Source organism: Thalassophryne amazonica, chromosome 8 (genome assembly GCF_902500255.1).
Source record: "Thalassophryne amazonica chromosome 8, fThaAma1.1, whole genome shotgun sequence".
Taxonomy (NCBI): Eukaryota; Metazoa; Chordata; class Actinopteri; order Batrachoidiformes; family Batrachoididae; genus Thalassophryne; species Thalassophryne amazonica.
Window position 1 is genome coordinate 56,882,293 of NC_047110.1, and position 22,700 is coordinate 56,904,992.

Consider the following 22,700-nt stretch of genomic DNA (forward strand, 5'->3'; position numbering starts at 1 on the left):
CATTTGTCCTGTATCATAACTGCATGTATGTAGTTTGCAGAAAAAACCCCCATGTGAAAATCAGTTTAGTATTTAGAGAGTTACAATGGATTAAATGCGCTGCCAAACAGCACTGAGTGGAGCGGGTCAGATAGCTGGTCCAAGATGGCGGCCCCAAGGCTCATCAGCACCAATAGGCAATAGCGGTTGATCCAGTGTCTACTTTTATAATGTCTATGATTAAGCCTTCATCAGTGTTGTATAGTAATGAAGTAAAAATACTTCACTACTGTACTTAAGTACGTTTTGGGAGACTTTGTACTTTACTTGAGTTTTTTAAATTCAGCTTACTTTCACTTTTACTTCACTACATTTCCGACTTTAATTGCATACTTCTACTACGATACATTTCCTATGCGCCATGCCGTTACTCGTTACAAACACACACACACACACACACGAAAAAAGTTGTGTTTTCACCCAGAGCAGGGGCGTAGCACCAAATTCTGGGCCCTAGGTACTAGCCATATTGAAGACACCCCCCCCCCCCCCCCCCCCACTGTTATGTTCTTTTTTATTAATGCAAACACCAAATTTCTAATGCGTAGTCAAACCAGGTCTAAATCATGTATACCTTAGATGACACCTGGGAGTCAGAACCCTTTTGAAAGTTGGAGGAGCAATAGTGAGTTGGGGAGTCTGGGGGACCAAACTGCACCATTCTAAAAAAATGGTGCAATTTGGTGCATTCCTGTCTGTTAAAATGCACAGGAATGCACCAAATTGCACCATTTTTCTAGAAAATGGTGCAATTTTGTCCCCCAGACCCCCCAACTCAATATAGCTAGCTTTCAAGCTCACCTCTCTTTTCAAAGAATTTGGTTAGCAGCTGCTTTCCCTCATTTAGTTTTCTTTCCCTGTCCTTTTTTCTCTTCTTTTTTGAAATTCGGACATCGATTTTTTAGGAAAGACATATTTTATTTCAGCCTAAACTGTTGTGTGGGCCGCCAGAAGAGGAGGTACTACTGGCCCACCACCAGAGGGCGCCCTGCCTGAAGTGCGGGCTTCAGGCACGAGAGGGCGCTGCCGCCATGGACACAGCCGGGGGTGACAGCTGTCGCTCATTACCTCTTGACAGCTGTCACCCATCTACTCAACATCATCTCACTCCATAAAGACCAGACGTCATCTCCACCTCGTTGCCGAGATATCATACTTCATTGGAGGTAATATCCTCAGCCGTTTTGTAATTGCAATATTTGTATATTGTGAGTGTTTGCAGGAGTACCAGTTCCTCCGTTGGTGGAAGCTGTGAGAGCGCTGAAGGCACTCTTTTCCCCTGAGGAATCTACAGAACTCTGCAAGTTATTGAGTGAGAGGTGCAGGTGGCATTCCCACCGTTGTTGTTACTGGGTGTACACACACCCACACTTGACTGTCTTTGTTCTTCGCCAGCAGTACCAGATCCGACAGTCGGGGACGGTGATCACCTGGGAATTCGGGACTTGGCGGCTCCAGTATTCACCAGGTTCTGGGGTGGCGGAAATCGTGTGGTTCCGGCTCTTCTTAGGACAGACGTCTTCTATCCTCGAGCCTGCCCACACGTCACCTTTGTGTATTGACTGTTATGATATTCTGAGATTGTCTGTATGTTCGTTGTGCACATTCACAACATTAAATTGTTATATTTTGGCTCATCTATTGACCGTTCATTTGCGCCCCCTGTTGTGGGTCCGTGTCACTACACTTTCCCAACACTAAACACTAGGGCTGCAACTAACGATTATTTTACTAATCAGTTCATCATCGATTATTTTTTCGATTAATCGTTTTTTTTTTGTTTTGTTTTTTTTACTTACATGTGAGTTTTGACATTATTTCTTTAAGTGAATTATTATTAAAAAGGCCTTTATTACGCAACATCAACGTTTGACCTTGTAACAAAGTCATGTTATATTCTTGTCAAAAACATACCTGGAGTAGTGTTTTATTTTGCACATACATACATTACCGACACACCACAGAGATTTCTATCAGGTTTCTCCCGATTATGAGCATTTTTAGATGCCTCTCAACCACTGACAACATATTACAGCAAGAGTCCACAAAAGTATTTTAAAGGCCTGACTAAAGTGTAATATGTGATCTTTAAAAACATATTTTCATGAAAAAAGACACAAATGTACAGTTTACTGCATTTTAATTTTTTCTTGTGTAAAAACACAGCTTAGATGTGGTTTGACTGAAACAAATTGTCATTAAACTTAATAACAGGGCTGAAGTGGAGGTTTAAGAGTCACTGGGTGTTCACAGGAAACAGTTATTTCTATATTTATTTACGTTCATTGTTAGTTGGAAGAATATCAGCAAGAGTGAAGGGGAAAGTTTACAAAACAGTAGTGAGACCAGCGATGTTGTATCGCTTAGAGACAGTGGCACTAACAAAAAGACAGGAGGCAGAGCTGAAGATGTTGAGATTCTCTTTGGGAGTGACAAGAATGGACAAGATTAGGAATGAACATATCAGAGGGACAGCTCAGGTGGGACGGTTTGGAGACAAAGTCAGAGAGGCGAGATTGAGATGGTTTGGACATGTGCAGAGGAGGGACCCAGGGTATATAGGGAGAAGGATGCTGAGGATGGAGCCACCAGGCAGGAGGAGAAGAGGGAGACCAAAGAGGAGGTTCATGGATGTGCTGAGAGATGACATGCAGGTGGTTGGTGTGACAGAGGAAAATACAGAGGACAGGGTGAGATGGAAACGATTAATCTGCTGTGGCGACCCCTAACGGGAACAGCCGAAAGACAAAGAAGAAGAAGTTAGTTGGTTTAATCTCTTGTTTTGTTTTATCAGATTCTTTTTGTTCGTTTCTCTAAAACGGTATTGTGGCATTATTAGTTATTATTACTATTATTGTTGTTTCTATTATTATTATTGATATATAAATAAAAATAAATGAATAAAATATTACAATTTCTAATACATTTGACTCTTTTACGACAACAAACGGTGAGCCATGAATTATTATACAGAAAACAAATGTGCTGACAGCTGCAACAGCTTAATGCTAATTGGCAGTACATCCAACCAGCCTCACAACCACAGACCACCTGTAACCACACCAGCCCAGGACCTCCACATCCAGCATGTTCACCTCCAAGATCGTCTGAGACCAGCCACTCGGACAGCTAATGAAAACGCCAGACATGCTAACGCGTTAGCATAGGTCCCGTTTTTAAGTTATAAAATACATCTATCAACTGTTTCAGAAGACCATAACAGGTCAGATTAACATAAAAAGGTAAATATTACTCACACACATATGCTCTTTGGGGTTTTAGTGGGGAAAAATTAAGATTAAGCAAAATAAAACACTGAATCAACAAAGCACCAGATCGAAGCACTGATTCGATCTGCGAATCACTGCTTCGATTGGTTCAAGATTCAAAGCAAAGCCGCGCTACAGAAACGGTTGATTTATATGGAAGAAACGAAACATTTGCGGTAAAACAAAGTTATTTAACAACTAACTGATGACTAAATTAGTTGACAACTATTTTAATAATCGATTAAATCGATTAGTTGTTTCAGCACTACTAAACACATCCTCTTTCTGTCAGATCCCGTTTGGGATATGTATGTATGTGTGTGTGTGTGTGTGTGGGGGGGGGGGGGGGGGGGGGGGTCGCCTGTGCGCCTGGACTAAACCATTGTACAACTGTGCAGGGGTGGAAGGGCCCTTAGAGATCTTTCAATATTATTGTTAGAGCAGAATTATGTTTTGCAACATTTATACATTCATTCTACTTGTATTCTTTTACAACATGAATTGTATGGACATTAATAACATGCAACACAAAAATGTATTTAATGCCATTTTTTTGTGGGCCCCCATGCTCTGGGCCCTGGGTACATAGTACTCTTTACCCCCCAAGTCCGACGCCCCTGACCCAGAGACACCACTGATTAGTGACTGCAACGAAGTCAGGCCGACTTGTCATGAGGCATGTCCGATAGGCTTTTTTGCAGTTGCGCACTTGGGGGGTGTTTGTCAGGAAAATTATATTTTCTTTACATTGAGACCTGCAGCGGGTCTGTAATCAACTTTTCTGCAGCGCGGTTTTGCTTTGAACCTTGAACCAATCGAAGCAGTGATTCGGAGATCGAAGCAGTGCTTCGATCTACGATTCGTGGGTTCGTTTATTTCGCTTTATCCTAATTTTTCCCCGCTAAAACTCTGAAGAGCATATGTCTGTGAGTAATATTTAATATTTTTATGTTAAACCGACCTGTTATAGTCTTCTGAAACAGTTGATAGGTGTACACTCAACAAAAATATAAACGCAACACTTTTGGTTTTGCTCCCATTTTGTATGAGATGAACTCAAAGATCTAAAACTTTTTCCACATACACAATATCACCATTTCCCTCAAATATTGTTCACAAACCAGTCTAAATCTGTGATAGTGAGCACTTCTCCTTTGCTGAGATAATCCATCCCACCTCACAGGTGTGCCATATCAAGATGCTGATTAGACACCATGATTAGTGCACAGGTGTGCCTTAGACTGTCCACAATAAAAGGCCACTCTGAAAGGTGCAGTTTTGTTTTATTGGGGGGGGGGATACCAGTCAGTATCTGGTGTGACCACCATTTGCCTCATGCAGTGCAACACATCTCCTTCGCATAGAGTTGATCAGGTTGTCAATTGTGGCCTGTGGAATGTTGGTCCACTCCTCTTCAATGGCTGTGTGAAGTTGCTGGATCTTGGCATAAACTGGTACACGCTGTCGTATACGCCGGTCCAGAGCATCCCAAACATGCTCAATGGGTGACATGTCCGGTGAGTATAACGGCCATGCAAGAACTGGGACATTTTCAGCTTCCAAGAATTGTGTACAGATCCTTGCAACATGGGGCCGTGCATTATCCTGCTGCAACATGAGGTGATGTTCTTGGATGTATGGCACAACAATGGGCCTCAGGATCTCGTCACGGTATCTCTCTGCATTAAAAATGCCATCAATAAAATGCACCTGTGTTCTTTGTCCATAACAGACGCCTGCCCATACCATAACCCCACCGCCACCATGGGACACTCGATCCACAACATTGACATCAGAAAACCGCTCACCCACACGACGCCACACACGCTGTCTGCCATCTGCCCTGGACAGTGTGAACCGGGATTCATCCGTGAAGAGAACACCTCTCCAACGTGCCAAACGCCAGCGAATGTGAGCATTTGCCCACTCAAGTCGGTTACGACGACGAACTGGAGTCAGGTCGAGACCCCGATGAGGACGACGAGCATGCAGATGAGCTTCCCTGAGACGGTTTCTGACAGTTTGTGCAGAAATTCTTTGGTTATGCAAACCGATTGTTTCAGCAGCTGTCCGAGTGGCTGGTCTCAGACGATCTTGGAGGTGAACATGCTGGATGTGGAGGTCCTGGGCTGGTGTGGTTACACGTGGTCTGCGGTTGTGAGGCTGGTTGGATGTACTGCCAAATTCTCTGAAATGCCTTTGGAGACGGCTTATGGTAGAGAAATGAACATTCAATACACGAGCAACAGCTCTGGTTGACATTCCTGCTGTCAGCATGCTAATTGCACGCTCCCTCAAATCTTGTGACATCTGTGGCATTGTGCTGTGTGATAAAACTGCACCTTTCAGAGTGGCCTTTTATTGTGGACAGTCTAAGGCACACCTGTGCACTAATCATGGTGTCTAATCAGCATCTTGATATGGCACACCTGTGAGGTGGGATGGATTATCTCAGCAAAGGAGAAGTGCTCACTATCACAGATTTAGACTGGTTTGTGAACAATATTTGAGGGAAATGTTGATATTGTGTATGTGGAAAAAATTTTAGATCTTTGAGTTCATCTCATACAAAATGGGAGAAAAACCAAAAGTGTTGCATTTATATTTTTGTTGAGTGTATTTTATAACTTAAAAACGGGACTGATGCTAACGCGTTAGCATGTCTATGGCGTTTTCAATGTTAAAATTAGCATTAAGCTGTTCGCATCAGCACGTTTGTGTTGATTTGTTTTCTGTATAATTAATGGCTCAGCGTTTGTTGTCATAAAAGAGTCAAATTGTAATTTTTTAAATTCATTCATATATTGATAATAGCAAAAACAATAATAGTCTACATAATAGACAATAATAATAGACTAATAATGTTACACAATTTTAGAGAAAGAGACAAAAAGAACCTAATGAAACAAAACACAACAGAAAAGATAAAACCATGTAACAATGAAAATAAATGCCGCAAGTGAAACCAAAGGTAAAAATACAATCTCACATCTGTTCTCAGGGGATCAAAGAATGTTGTCTACATCAGTCGCTTTCAGTTCAAAGTACTGAATATAATTTGCCCCTAAGGGCAACGGACACAGGTCATTATACAAGGGTAGGCTGAAAAGTACTAAGGCTCCCCATGGAGTAATGCATTAACTGCATTATAGTGAGCCTTAGAACTCTTCAGCCTACCCTTGTAATTATCAATACTTGTTTTGATTTAAGGGCAGCACGGTAACTTAGTTGTTATCACTGTTGCCTCACAGCGAAAAGGTCGTGGGTTCAATTCCCATGGCCTTTTTGTGTGGAGTTTGCATGTTCTCCCTGTGTTTGCATGGGTTTCCTCCGGGTGCTCCGGTTTCCTCCCACATCCAAAGACATGTGGGTTAGGTGGATTGGAATCTTTAAAAAATTGTCCGTAGGTGTGTGTGTGGGTGTGTCTGTGTTTGTTTATTTGTGGCCCTGCGACAGACTGGCGTCCTGTCCTGGGTGTACCCCGCATCACGCTCTATGACTGCTGGGATAGGCTCCAGCCCCCCGCGACCCTTAATTGGACTAAGCGGTAGAAGATGAATGAATGAATGTATGTTTTGATTTATCACACCATCATTTACTTTAAACTATGAATTTTTAAAAACACAACCTTGAAATGACATTTAATGAGAAGCAGACAACTTTATTTATCCCAGAGGGGCAATTCAGTTCACAGTTACCTACCATATTGAACCGTTTGAATAATAGGGAATGACCCAGATAAATACAAGACTTTCCATAACAGCATACCAATAATTGCCCTCCCCCATTATTGCTGATCTTGATTAGCAAGATCAGCAATAATGATATAATAACTCTGACAAGTGCAGGCCACAATCAACCTCAGCCTACTTCCCAGCATTTAACAGCCTGATGGCTGAAGGAAAAAATGAATTGGAGTATATGTTCCTTTTCCTTGGGGGTGCATAATAGCGCCACCCAGAGGGCATGAGAGAAAAGTCAGAGGGGAGAATGTGTCCAGGCTGATCAATGATTCCTCTGGCTTTCTGGACCACATTTTTCTCAAAGAGAGAGCTCAAGTCCCTCAGCTGTACTCCAATAATCCTGGAGCAGACTGTTACAATCCGGTTTAGGCAGTTTCTGTTCTTTAATTGTAATCCATGAAACCAGCAGATAAAAGAAAATGTTAAAAGACGTTCAATAAAAGAATAACAACAAGATGCCTTCAGAAACACTAAAACTGTTCAGCTTCCGCAACAAATAAATCCTTTGTTGTCCACATTTAACTACTGGAGCTATGTTCTGAACAAACTTTAAATTAGAGTCAAACACAGTTCCAAGGAACTTGTAGGAATCAACAATTTGTACATCTTCACCATAGATAATGCTAGCTACTGGTGAAGGCCCCCAGCCAGTCCTTCTGAAGTCAATTATCAGTTCCTTTGTTTTTTTTTTTGTTTTTTTTTAACATTAAGGTCAAGGAAGCTGTCGTCACACCATTGAAGGCTTGGACATGTGGCCATTCACTAAAACCTACTGAACTCTATTTGTTAAAAAATTTAAGAGCAGCAATAAAACCTGACCAGGTCATTTAAAATGAGAGGAGAGCCTCGCAATTAAAATATGGGGCTGCATTTTATTAAAAGCTGACAAAGTAAGCAAGTAAGAGTCTGGCTTGAGATCTTGGCATTTCCAGGTGCCTATAGACTCTGTCCAAAAAAAAAAAAAAAACTTGGCATCATCCACACTTTTCCCAGCCTGAAAGGCAAACTGCAGTGGATAAAGTATGCCCTCAGTTAAGGAGATGACTTCCTATTTCAAGATTTTTTCAAATGTTTTCACCACCAAGCATGTCAGAGCCACAGGTCTAAAATCATTCAAATCCCTCAGTTTGTTTGACTTTGGCACAGGAATTATACAACCCCTGGCAAAAATTATGGAATCACCGGCCTCGTAGGATGTTCATTCAGTTGTTTAATTTTGTAGAAAAAAAGCAGATCACAGACATGACACAAAACTAAAGTAATTTCAAATGGCAACTTTCTGGCTTTAAGAAACACTATAAGAAATCAAGCAAAAAAGATTGTGGCAGTCAGTAACGGTTACTTTTTTAGACCAAGCAGAGGAAAAAAATATGGAATCACTCAATTCTAAGGAAAAAATTATGGAATCACCCTGTAAATTTTCATCCGTGGGGGTCAAGGAGGTTCTATGAGGGGAAGAGGGTCAGGTCAGGGTGGACCACAGCCATGCGTCTGTTACAACTGTGGTCAACCAGGACACTGGGCTAAGAACTGCCCACAAGCTGCCCAAGATTTTGTACAGCAACCCCAACAGGGCATGGCACATCAGCTGGCAATCCCTTCTGGTCACCACAAGGAGGCCAGTTTCCTCAGTAGGGAGGCCTAGAGAACCCCAGGCAGGGAGCCTTAGCCCCTCCCATGCTGAATGTGTCTGTGAACAACAGGGACGTGGATTTCATGGTGATTTCACTGGTGCAACCTACTCCAAGGCTGACTCCAATTTTGTTGGGGCAAAACAAAGTAACCTTTTCAAAACACAGAAAATCTCAGGTTTCCCCTCGTGAGTGTGTGGGCAGTGCAAGAGAATAGATAAACAATAATTTAAATTCAAGTTAATCCTACCAGGTTTATTAAAACAGCAGAGCAGATCAACCATCAAAAATCATTCATCTTTGCGCAAAAATGGGTTCAGAATGCATACAAATCTTTAATAACGCCACAAAACCGATACCCACAGCATTGTGCAGTAATGCAGTTTTTAAGATTGCAGTTCAGAAATCTGTCTGGGCGGGGCTCCCAGTCCCACACGTCAATCTGTCCGGACGGGGCGCTCAGTCCCACACGTCCTCAGTCTGAGCACAAACATGTAATAATGTAACTCCATGGTAGAAAGAAGTCCATAAGACAGGCATTGTTGTTAATCCTTAATCGTCCAACGTTGTGATGGAATCTGATCTGATGCAGAGGTTGCCAGCACATACAAGCCCACTTTTTGCCTTTGTGTAACTAATTAATGTAGAAGGTTTAAAGAATCACTGTTTTCTTGTTTTCATTTCCATATGAGAACAGGTCCATGTGTTCAGTTCAGTGGCGTCCTTGTGTTTTCAGACACTTTCAAGGTTGGCTTTTAGATTTAAGAAATAACCCAGTCATTTTCCCTCTGGAAGCAAAGTTCTTTCACACAGTCAAAATATGAGATCACTTACATTTTACAGAATCTAGAAGCAGCAATTCATTTTGAACAATACAGTCATACAACTGTTCATTATTGATCAGCATAGTTCAAACATAAATGTACAACTCATTTGATTATAAACAGAGGCAATGACAATATTATTTGCAGTACACATCTTGACCTCATGACCTTTGAACATATCATGGAACATCATGTCAGGCATTAGTCATGACGTTATTAAAAATGGTCAATGTCTGACATGTTTTAAACCAACATGTTACGCCCTACTTAAGCATATGTTATTTATGAAAACCTTAAACCAAAACACTTTACAGATTTGAGAGTCAACACATGTCAGCAGTTCCACATGTTCAATGCATTTTATCATAAGCACATATTTCAATCATTAATCAAACCATATAATATTGTGTCATTTCAAAACCATCATAAATCAATTGAACACCTATCAAAGCCTAGGCATACACATTTTAATTTATTTGACATCATGATAAAACCCTTAAACACATTATGGCACAAGTATACACTCTATTCAATTTCATTCAATACAGTAACTAGTTCATTTAAACCTGCATGGTATACATACTTTTAAGCATTTGTTACTTTTTGAAAATAATGAACAGAAAACCTTTTATTCAGTTTGGTAACTTTTAGCATTGTTAGCATGCAAAGCTAATTATGAGTAAAATAGCATCCATCCATCCATCCATTTTCTTCCGCTTTATCCAGAGTCGGGTCGCGGGGGCAGCAGCTCAAGCAAAGCCACCCAATAAAAAATAGCATATATTTACATTTATTCTTTCCAATTACAGGGCTAATTATGTAATCACTCAAGGTCACAAAGGTCAGGTAAGGTATTCACATAAATGTTATATTAACAAAAAGAGATTATCTAAACTTGGGACACAGTTTGACAAATAATTAAAAACATTTTAATTGACAATCAACAAGCTCTTTGTGAAATGAAGCTGAATGGAGTAATCTAAAAGGTCAGTGACCTCTCAAGGTCACCAAAGGTCAAGGACATCCTGAAAAGTAGGTTATTAGAATTTCAAATATTCAAATCTAGAAGATTGGACAATTTTCTTAGCATCTTGTGCATTTTTAATGAGGTCAGGTTGATAATACATGCTCAAAGTGGGATTTCTGGTCGGGTCAACAGGTACAAAGTTCAATGACCTCTCAAGGTCATCAGAGGACAGATACAGTTTGGCAAATGGCAGATTTGGAATCAGCACACCCAAATTGACAAAGGAACACTATTTGCCAACTTTTACTCAAAAATGCCTGTAATTACCTCCGCCAAGGAGGTTATGTTTTCGGTCGCGTTTGTTTGTTTGTCTGTCTGACAGCAGTATAACTCAAAAAGTTTTGAACGGATTTTGATTAAATTTTGTGGAGTGGTTGGAAATGACAAGAGGAACAAGTGATTAAATTTTAGTGGTGATCCAGATCACGATCCGGACCCCGATGCTAACATGTTAGCATGTCTATGGCATTTTCAATGTTAAAAGTCAGCATTAAGCAGTTGCAGCTGCCATCATGCTTGGGTGCATTTGTTTTTAAATTGTAATATTTTTCTTAAATTTATTTTTGTTTAGGGTTAGCCCTCTGTCTGTCAGCAGGATAACTCAAAAAGTTTTGAACGGATTTTGATGAAATTTTGTGGAGTGGTTGGAAATGACAAGAGGAACAAGTGATTAAATTTTAGTGGTGATCTGGATCACGATCCGGATCCAGGAATTTTTTTAAAGGATTCTTCACCGTTGCGAGATAGGGGGAATTTTTTGTTTGTCTGTCTGTTTGTCAGCAGGATAACTCAAAAAGTTTTCAACGGAGATATTATATCAGATATTATATGAACAGAGGGACTGAAAATAAGTAAGGAATTGTCCACTACAAACAAGGAGATGGATGTTAACAGGCTATTAAAATACCCATCAAGAGGAAGTAATGAAACAAGAAAATGAAGTTTTGCCAAAGCAGGTTCAGGAGCTACATCAACAAGAAACAAACATGTCAGAAATGGACTATAATGCATTGAAGCAAAATTATGAATCACTAATCCAAGAACATAAGGACCTGAAAAAAAGGTATCAAATGCAAAGTAGAGACCTTGAATTTGAAAAAGCTATGGTGAATCAGAAAACAGAATCACTGGAAAGTCAGTCTAAAATGCTAAGTATTATTCACAAGGCTAAAATAGCCATGGAAACCTGCATTGATATAATGGTGCAGGAAAGAGACTTAGCGGTAAAAGAAAAAGAGCTGCGACAAACGGTTCAAAAGCAAAGCCTAATGCTTGATAAAATAAAGAGTGCTTCAGAAAAATCAAGCATTGGAAAGAAACGCCCAGGAGCTAAAAGATGTTCAGCATGCACAAAAACTCCTGGAAAGCAATTATAATGTGCTGAAACAGGCAAAAGTGTCAATGGTTCAACAAATTCAAGAACTGCAAATATGGGTTGAAGAGCAAAGGGAAATGCTTGAACATGAAAAAGACCTGGTGAATCAGAGAAATGAAGCTCTGAAAAGAATGGTTGAGGAGCTCAATAATAGCCAGCATGCACAGAAACTCCTGGAAAGCAATTATAATAAGCTGAAACAGGAAAAGGTGTCAATAGTTCAACAAATCCAAGAACTGCAAATAAGGGTTGAACAGCAAAGGTAAATGCTTGAATGTGAAAAAGACATGGTCAATCAGAAAACTGCTGGAAACAAAGGTTCAGGAGCTCAATGATAGTCAGCATGCACAGAAACTCCTGGAAAGCAATTACAATATGCTGGAACAGGAAAATGTGTCAATGGTTCAACAAATCCAAGAACTGCAAATAAGAGTTGAACAGCAAAGGGAAATGCTTGAACATGAAAAAGACATGGTGAATCAGAGGAATGAAGCTCTGGAAAGAAATGTTCAGGAGCTCAATGACAGCCAGCATGCACAGAAACTCCTGGAAAGCAACTATAACACACTGAAACAGGAAAAGGTGTCAATGGTTCAACAAATCCAGGAACTGCAAGAAAGAGTTCAAGAGCAGAGAAAAATGTTTGAATCTGAAAAAGAAATGATGAATCAAACTAATGAAGCCCTGATAGGAAATGTTGAAGAGCAAAGGAAACTCCTTGAAACTGAAAAAAGAAATTGTAAATCAGAAAACCGAAGCTCCTGAAAGAAAGGTTCAGGAGCTCAATAACAGCCAGCATGCACAGAAACTCCTGGAAAGCAATTACAATATGCTGGAACAGGAAAATGTGTCAATGGTTCAACAAATCCAAGAACTGCAAATAAGAGTTGAACAGCAAAGGGAAATGCTTGAACATGAAAAAGACATGGTGAATCAGAGGAATGAAGCTCTGGAAAGAAATGTTCAGGAGCTCAATGACAGCCAGCATGCACAGAAACTCCTGGAAAGCAACTATAACACACTGAAACAGGAAAAGGTGTCAATGGTTCAACAAATCCAGGAACTGCAAGAAAGAGTTCAAGAGCAGAGAAAAATGTTTGAATCTGAAAAAGAAATGATGAATCAAACTAATGAAGCCCTGATAGGAAATGTTGAAGAGCAAAGGAAACTCCTTGAAACTGAAAAAAGAAATTGTAAATCAGAAAACCGAAGCTCCTGAAAGAAAGGTTCAGGAGCTCAATAACAGCCAGCATGCACAGAAACTCCTGGAAAGCAATTACAATATGCTGGAACAGGAAAATGTGTCAATGGTTCAACAAATCCAAGAACTGCAAATAAGAGTTGAACAGCAAAGGGAAATGCTTGAACATGAAAAAGACATGGTGAATCAGAGGAATGAAGCTCTGGAAAGAAATGTTCAGGAGCTCAATGACAGCCAGCATGCACAGAAACTCCTGGAAAGCAACTATAACACACTGAAACAGGAAAATGTGTCAATGGTTCAACAAATCCAAGAACTGCACAAAATAGTTGGAGAGCAGAGGAAAATGTTTGAAACTGAAAAAGAACTGATTGTTGGGAAGGTGTCGTAACACGGACCCACAACAGGGGGCGCAAATGAACGGACAATGGATAAGAGAAGGAGAAACAATTTAATGTTGCGAAAAAACACAACGGAATATAAACAAGAGTAATGCCAATCATACACAAGAGGACTGCGGGCAGGCTTGAAGATAGGAGACCTCGGATGAACGAAGAGCCGGGGCCCACACCGCTTCTACCACCAACGGCCTGAAGAACACCGAAGCCGCCAAGCCCTGAGTCCCCAGGTGGTCTCTGTCCTCTGTTATCGGCCCTGGTACTGCTGGCAGACAGAAACAGAAGGTGGTGAGTGTGAGTCCTCACACCCAGCAACCTTGATTAGTGATTCCTCCGGGAGGGATAACCTCCACCTCCAGGAACGTCTTTACTTGTGAAGCTCCCGTTTGTCCCTCTCCTGGGTCTTCACGGGTTTGCAACTGCACACAGAACAATAGCAGATTAATACGTGATCACAGCAGAGAATTACCTCTAATCGTAGAAGATTTCTCGGCGAGGAGGTGGAGTTGCCGTCCGGCCTTTATGGTGATGGTGATGAGATGAATGAGTGACAGCTGGTGTTGAGGATGAGTGACGGCTGTCACTCCCAGTGGCTCTGGCGCCCTCTTGTGCTTGAAGCCCGCACTCCAAGCAGGGCGCCATCTGGTGGTGGTGGGCCAGCAGTACCTCCTCTTCAGCGGCCCACACAACAGGACCCCCCCCTCAACGGGCGCCTCCTGGCGCCCGACCAGGCTTGTCCGGGTGTCGGTGGTGGAAATCGACCAGAAGGGCCGGGTCCAGGATGAAGCTCCTCTTCACCCAGGAGCGTTCTTCGGGTCCGTAACCCTCCCAGTCCACCAAGTACTGAAAACCCCGACCCTTCCGACGGACGTCCAGGAGCCGACGAACAGTCCATGCCGGCTCCCCGTCGATGATCCGGGCAGGAGGTGGGTCGGGTCCAGGGGTGCAGAGCGGTGAGGTGTGATATGGCTTGAGTTTGGAAACATGAAAAACCGGATGGATCCGCAGTGAAGCCGGGAGTGTCAGCTTCACTGCGGCCGGACTGAGGATCTTGGCGATGGGGAACGGCCCGATGAAACGGTCCTTGAGTTTGTGGGATGTCACCTGGAGCGGGATGTCCTTGGTGGATAACCACACCTCCTGCCCCGGTTGGTATGCAGGGGCCGGGGAACGCCGGCGATCTGCATGGGCCTTGGCCCTCGTCCGGGCCTGCAACAGGGCAGAGCGGGCGGTCCGCCACACCCGGCGGCACCTCCGCAGGTGGGCCTGGACCGAGGGTACCCCGACCTCTCCCTCCACAAGTGGGAATAACGGGGGCTGGTAGCCCAGACACGCTTCAAAGGGGGAGAGGCCGGTGGCAGAAGATACTTGGCTGTTGTGAGCGTACTCGATCCAGGCCAGATGGTTACTCCAGGCCGCCGGGTGCGCGGAGGTGACACAACGAAGAGCCTGTTCAAGGTCCTGGTTCGCCCGCTCTGCCTGGCCGTTCGTCTGTGGGTGATACCCGGACGAGAGACGTACGGTGGCCCCCAGCTCCTTACAAAAACTCCTCCAGACTTGTGAGGAAAACTGGGGACCACGATCTGAGTCGATGTCCGACGGTATCCCATGCAGACGCACGACGTGGTGGACCAGGAGGTCTGCCGTCTCCTGGGCCGTCGGGAGCTTCGGGAGGGCCACGAAGTGGGCCGCCTTGGAGAATCGGTCCACTACCGTCAGTATGGCGGTGTTGCCCTGGGACGGCGGGAGGCCCGTGACGAAGTCCAGGCCGATGTGGGACCAGGGGCGATGAGGCACAGGCAGGGGTTGGAGTAGACCCCTGGTCTTGTGATGGTCCGCCTTGCCCCTGGCACAGGTGGTGCAGGCCTGGACGTAGTCCCGGACGTCGGCTTCCAGTGACGCCCACCAGAAGCGCTGCTGGACTACTGCCACGGTCCTACGCACTCCGGGATGACAGGAGAGCTTGGATCCGTGGCAGAAGTCCAAGATGGCAGCCCTAGCCTCTGGTGGGACGTAGAGTCTGTTCTTCGGACCGTCTCCCGGGTCCGGGTTCTATGCCTGGGCCTCCCGGACGATCTCCTCCATGTCCCAGGTGAGGGTGGCCACGACAGTGGACTCGGGAAGGATGGTGTCGATGGGGTCCGACAACTCGGCCTTGGCCTCCTCTTCGTGCACCCGGGACAATGCATCGGATCGTTGATTCCTGGTCCCGGGGCGGTAGGTGATCCGGAAGTCAAAGCGCGCGAAGAACAGGGACCAGCGGGCTTGCCTGGGGTTCAGCCGCTTGGCGGTCCGGATGTACTCCAGGTTCCGGTGGTCCGTAAAAACCGTGAAAGGCCCCGTAGCTCCCTCCAACAGGTGTCTCCACTCTTCTAGAGCCTCCTTCACCGCGAGGAGTTCTCGATTGCCCACGTCATAATTCTGTTCAGCGGGGGTCAACCTGCGGGAATAGTAGGCACAAGGATGGAGAACCTTATCGGACTCCCCGCTCTGGGACAGCATGGCTCCTATTCCTGAGTCTGAGGCGTCCACCTCCACTACAAACTGGCGAGTAGGATCAGGCTGCACCAGAACTGGAGCAGACGAAAATCGGCGTTTCAACTCCCTAAACGCGGCTTCGCACCGGTCCGACCAGGTGAAGGGGACTTTGGTGGAGGTCAGGGCGGTCAGGGGGCTAACAACCTGACTGTAACCCTTAATGAACCTCCTGTAGAAGTTTGCAAAGCCGAGGAACTGTTGCAGCTTCCTACGGCTTTTTGGTTGGGGCCAATCCCTCACCGCCGCAACCTTGGCCGGATCCGGGGCGACGGAGTTGGAGGAGATGATAAACCCCAAGAAGGACAAAGAAGTGCGGTGAAACTCACACTTCTCGCCCTTCACAAACAGCCGGTTTTCTAACAACCGCTGTAGGACCTGACGTACATGTCGGACATGGGTCTCAGGATCCGGGGAAAAGATGAGTATATCATCCAGGTATACGAAGACAAACCGATGCAGGAAGTCCCGCAAGACGTCGTTAACCAATGCTTGGAACGTCGCGGGCGCATTGGTAAGACCAAACGGCATGACCAGGTACTCAAAATGACCTAACGGGGTGTTAAATGCCGTCTTCCATTCGTCTCCCTTCCGGATCCGAACTAGGTGGTACGCATTCCTAAGATCGAGTTTGGTGAATATCTTGGCTCCATGCAGGGGTGTGAACACCGAATCCAAGAGGGGCAATGGGTATCGATTGCGAACCGTGATCTCGTTCAATCCCCTGTAATCGATGCATGGACGAAGTCCGCCGTCTTTCTTACCCACAAAAAAGAAACCAGCACCCATCGGGGAGGTGGAGTTCCGGATCAACCCGGCGGCCAAGGAGTCCCGGATGTAGGTCTCCATTGATTCGCGTTCCGGACGTGAGAGGTTGTACAGTCTACTGGACGGGTACTCAACGTCCGGAATCAAATCAATGGCACAATCGTACGGTCGGTGCGGTGGAAGAGTGAGCGGCAGATCTTTGCTGAAGACGTCAGCCAGATCATGGTACTCCCCTGGCACCGCTGTCAGATTGGGAGGGATTTTAACCTCCTCCTTAGCCGTGATCCCGGGAGGAACCGAGGATCCTAAACACTCCCGGTGGCAGGTTTCGCTCCACTGCACCACGGCCCCAGACGGCCAATCAATCCGGGGATTGTGCTTCACCATCCAAGGAAAACCCAAAATCACTCGGGAGGTAGAAGGTGTCACGTAAAACACTATCTCCTCCCGGTGATTCCCAGACACAACCAGGGTCACAGGCTGGGTCCGGTGTGTGATTAGTGGGAGTAGAGTGCCATCTAGTGCCCGTACCTTCAAGGGCGAAGGCAGAGCCACTAGAGGGAGCCCCACTTCCTTTGCCCATCTGCTATCCAACAGATTCCCTTCGGACCCCGTGTCCACCAGTGCTGGGGCGTGAAGGGTTAAATCCCCACTCAGGATTAACACTGGGATTCGTGCTGATTTGCGGGGTTTCCCCGTGCACATGTTATGGCCCACCCTTAGCCCAGTTTCTAAGGACGGGCGTTGGTGTTTGACCGTTTGGGGCAGTCTTTTAACATGTGTTCACATGAGCCACAGTAAAAACATTCCCCGCGGGCCAGTCTCCTTTGTCTGATATCAGATCTCACTTTGGCCCTGCTCGTGTCCATAGCTTCGTCAGCAGGGGGAGCTGTTGCCACACGGAGCCCACTGGCAATGGAGCGTGGGGACGACGTCACCCTTTCAGACCCGGAAGAGAGAGGGACGGCTTGTGCCCGGCCACGCCCCCCGGCCTGCTCCCGACGGTGTTCATTCAAGCGGTTGTCTAAGCGTATAACCAGAGTGACAAGCCCGTCGAAAGTCTGCGGTTCGTCCTTAGCCAGTAAATGCTCCTTCAGTACTGGAGACAGTCCGCTTATGAAGGCAGCGCGGAGCGCAACGTCATTCCAACCCGACCTCGCAGCCGCGATGCAGAAGTCGACAGCGTAATCAGCTGCGCTCCGACGCCCCTGTCTCAGTGACAGCAGCACGGTCGAGGCGGTCTCGCCTCTGTTGGGATGATCAAACACCTGTTTGAATTCCCGTATAAACCCAGCGTATGACGTCAGAAGCCATGACTGCTGTTCCCAGAGCGCTGTAGCCCAAGCGCGTGCCTCACCTCGAAGCAGATTAATTACATAAGCCACCCGGGTGGCGTCTGCTGCGTACATGACTGGACGCTGTGCAAAAACGAGCGAACACTGCATTAAGAAGTCTGCGCATGTTTCCACACAGCCTCCGTACGGTTCGGGAGGACTTATGTAAGCTTCAGGGGACGGTGGGGGGGGTAGTTGAACGGCCAATGGAACATCTACATTAGGCCCCGGGCCAGCAGGAGGAGACACTGCAGCGACGCTCGACTCGCGTGCTTCCACTCTGGCGGTGAGAGCCTCCATCCTCTGATTGAGGATTGCATTTTGCTCGGTTACCAGCTGTAACTGAGCAGTGAAAGCGGTAAGGATTTGCTGCAGATCACTTAACCACGCCTCCTGCTGACGCCTGCGCTCCTTGTTCTCCCATTGGCTGTTCAAGCTGTGGTTGACGCCCCTCGGGATCCATGACGAATGGCCGAGAAATCCTGTTGGGAAGGTGTCGTAACACGGACCCACAACAGGGGGCGCAAATGAACGGACAATGGATAAGAGAAGGAGTAACAATTTAATGTTGCGAAAAAACACAACGGAATATAAATAAGAGTAATGCCAATCATACACAAGAGGACTGCGGGCAGGCTTGAAGATAGGAGACCTCGGATGAACGAAGAGCCGGGGCCCACACCGCTTCTACCACCAACGGCCTGAAGAACACCGAAGCCGCCAAGCCCTGAGTCCCCAGGTGGTCTCTGTCCTCTGTTGTCGGCCCTGGTACTGCTGGCAGACAGAAACAGAAGGTGGTGAGTGTGAGTCCTCACACCCAGCAACCTTGATTAGTGATTCCTCCGGGAGGGATAACCTCCACCTCCAGGAACGTCTTTACTTGTGAAGCTCCCGTTTGTCCCTCTCCTGGGTCTTCACGGGTTTGCAACTGCACACAGAACAATAGTAGATTAATACGTGATCACAGCAGAGAATTACCTCTAATCGTAGAAGATTTCTCGGCGAGGAGGTGGAGTTGCCGTCCGGCCTTTATGGTGATGGTGATGAGATGAATGAGTGACAGCTGGTGTTGAGGATGAGTGACGGCTGTCACTCCCAGTGGCTCTGGCGCCCTCTTGTGCTTGAAGCCCGCACTCCAAGCAGGGCGCCATCTGGTGGTGGTGGGCCAGCAGTACCTCCTCTTCAGCGGCCCACACAACAGGACCCCCCCCTCAACGGGCGCCTCCTGGCGCCCGACCAGGCTTGTCCGGGTGTCGGTGGTGGAAATCGACCAGAAGGGCCGGGTCCAGGATGAAGCTCCTCTTCACCCAGGAGCGTTCTTCGGGTCCGTAACCCTCCCAGTCCACCAAGTACTGAAAACCCCGACCCTTCCGACGGACGTCCAGGAGCCGACGAACAGTCCATGCCGGCTCCCCGTCGATGATCCGGGCAGGAGGTGGGTCGGGTCCAGGGGTGCAGAGCGGTGAGGTGTGGTATGGCTTGAGTTTGGAAACATGAAAAACCGGATGGATCCGCAGTGAAGCCGGGAGTGTCAGCTTCACTGCGGCCGGACTGAGGATCTTGGCGATGGGGAACGGCCCGATGAAACGGTCCTTGAGTTTGTGGGATGTCACCTGGAGCGGGATGTCCTTGGTGGATAACCACACCTCCTGCCCCGGTTGGTATGCAGGGGCCGGGGAACGCCGGCGATCTGCATGGGCCTTGGCCCTCGTCCGGGCCTGCAACAGGGCAGAGCGGGCGGTCCGCCACACCCGGCGGCACCTCCGCAGGTGGGCCTGGACCGAGGGTACCCCGACCTCTCCCTCCACAAGTGGGAATAACGGGGGCTGGTAGCCCAGACACGCTTCAAAGGGGGAGAGGCCGGTGGCAGAAGATACTTGGCTGTTGTGAGCGTACTCGATCCAGGCCAGATGGTTACTCCAGGCCGCCGGGTGCGCGGAGGTGACACAACGAAGAGCCTGTTCAAGGTCCTGGTTCGCCCGCTCTGCCTGGCCGTTCGTCTGTGGGTGATACCCGGACGAGAGACGTACGGTGGCCCCCAGCTCCTTACAAAAACTCCTCCAGACTTGTGAGGAAAACTGGGGACCACGATCTGAGTCGATGTCCGACGGTATCCCATGCAGACGCACGACGTGGTGGACCAGGAGGTCTGCCGTCTCCTGGGCCGTCGGGAGCTTCGGGAGGGCCACGAAGTGGGCCGCCTTGGAGAATCGGTCCACTACCGTCAGTATGGCGGTGTTGCCCTGGGACGGCGGGAGGCCCGTGACGAAGTCCAGGCCAATGTGGGACCAGGGGCGATGAGGCACAGGCAGGGGTTGGAGTAGACCCCTGGTCTTGTGATGGTCCGCCTTGCCCCTGGCACAGGTGGTGCAGGCCTGGACGTAGTCCCGGACGTCGGCTTCCAGTGACGCCCACCAGAAGCGCTGCTGGACTACTGCCACGGTCCTACGCACTCCGGGATGACAGGAGAGCTTGGATCCGTGGCAGAAGTCCAAGATGGCAGCCCTAGCCTCTGGTGGGACGTAGAGTCTGTTCTTCGGACCGTCTCCCGGGTCCGGGTTCTTTGCCTGGGCCTCCCGGACGATCTCCTCCATGTCCCAGGTGAGGGTGGCCACGACAGTGGACTCGGGAAGGATGGTGTCGATGGGGTCCGACAACTCGGCCTTGGCCTCCTCTTCGTGCACCCGGGACAATGCATCGGATCGTTGATTCCTGGTCCCGGGGCGGTAGGTGATCCGGAAGTCAAAGCGCGCGAAGAACAGGGACCAGCGGGCTTGCCTGGGGTTCAGCCGCTTGGCGGTCCGGATGTACTCCAGGTTCCGGTGGTCCGTAAAAACCGTGAAAGGCCCCGTAGCTCCCTCCAACAGGTGTCTCCACTCTTCTAGAGCCTCCTTCACCGCGAGGAGTTCTCGATTGCCCACGTCATAATTCCGTTCAGCGGGGGTCAACCTGCGGGAATAGTAGGCACAAGGATGGAGAACCTTATCGGACTCCCCGCTCTGGGACAGCATGGCTCCTATTCCTGAGTCTGAGGCGTCCACCTCCACTACAAACTGGCGAGTAGGATCAGGCTGCACCAGAACTGGAGCAGACGAAAATCGGCGTTTCAACTCCCTAAACGCGGCTTCGCACCGGTCCGACCAGGTGAAGGGGACTTTGGTGGAGGTCAGGGCGGTCAGGGGGCTAACAACCTGACTGTAACCCTTAATGAACCTCCTGTAGAAGTTTGCAAAGCCGAGGAACTGTTGCAGCTTCCTACGGCTTTTTGGTTGGGGCCAATCCCTCACCGCCGCAACCTTGGCCGGATCCGGGGCGACGGAGTTGGAGGAGATGATAAACCCCAAGAAGGACAAAGAAGTGCGGTGAAACTCACACTTCTCGCCCTTCACAAACAGCCGGTTTTCTAACAACCGCTGTAGGACCTGACGTACATGTCGGACATGGGTCTCAGGATCCGGGGAAAAGATGAGTATATCATCCAGGTATACGAAGACAAACCGATGCAGGAAGTCCCGCAAGACGTCGTTAACCAATGCTTGGAACGTCGCGGGCGCATTGGTAAGACCAAACGGCATGACCAGGTACTCAAAATGACCTAACGGGGTGTTAAATGCCGTCTTCCATTCGTCTCCCTTCCGGATCCGAACTAGGTGGTACGCATTCCTAAGATCGAGTTTGGTGAATATCTTGGCTCCATGCAGGGGTGTGAACACCGAATCCAAGAGGGGCAATGGGTATCGATTGCGAACCGTGATCTCGTTCAATCCCCTGTAATCGATGCATGGACGAAGTCCGCCGTCTTTCTTACCCACAAAAAAGAAACCAGCACCCATCGGGGAGGTGGAGTTCCGGATCAACCCGGCGGCCAAGGAGTCCCGGATGTAGGTCTCCATTGATTCGCGTTCCGGACGTGAGAGGTTGTACAGTCTACTGGACGGGTACTCAACGTCCGGAATCAAATCAATGGCACAATCGTACGGTCGGTGCGGTGGAAGAGTGAGCGGCAGATCTTTGCTGAAGACGTCAGCCAGATCATGGTACTCCCCTGGCACCGCTGTCAGATTGGGAGGGATTTTAACCTCCTCCTTAGCCGTGATCCCGGGAGGAACCGAGGATCCTAAACACTCCCGGTGGCAGGTTTCGCTCCACTGCACCACGGCCCCAGACGGCCAATCAATCCGGGGATTGTGCTTCACCATCCAAGGAAAACCCAAAATCACTCGGGAGGTAGAAGGTGTCACGTAAAACACTATCTCCTCCCGGTGATTCCCAGACACAACCAGGGTCACAGGCTGGGTCCGGTGTGTGATTAGTGGGAGTAGAGTGCCATCTAGTGCCCGTACCTTCAAGGGCGAAGGCAGAGCCACTAGAGGGAGCCCCACTTCCTTTGCCCATCTGCTATCCAACAGATTCCCTTCGGACCCCGTGTCCACCAGTGCTGGGGCGTGAAGGGTTAAATCCCCACTCAGGATTAACACTGGGATTCGTGCTGATTTGCGGGGTTTCCCCGTGCACATGTTATGGCCCACCCTTAGCCCAGTTTCTAAGGACGGGCG

General features: G+C 47.6%; 1 long non-coding RNA gene across 1 annotated transcript; it reads left to right on the top strand.

The window, feature by feature from the left end:
- The first annotated feature begins 11,288 nt into the window (after positions 1-11,288).
- LOC117515099 lies at positions 11,289-13,064 on the top strand. The gene is made up of 2 exons (XR_004562049.1): positions 11,289-12,042; positions 12,227-13,064. It is a non-coding gene; the product is annotated as an uncharacterized LOC117515099 (long non-coding RNA).
- Positions 13,065-22,700: the final 9,636 nt, after the last annotated feature.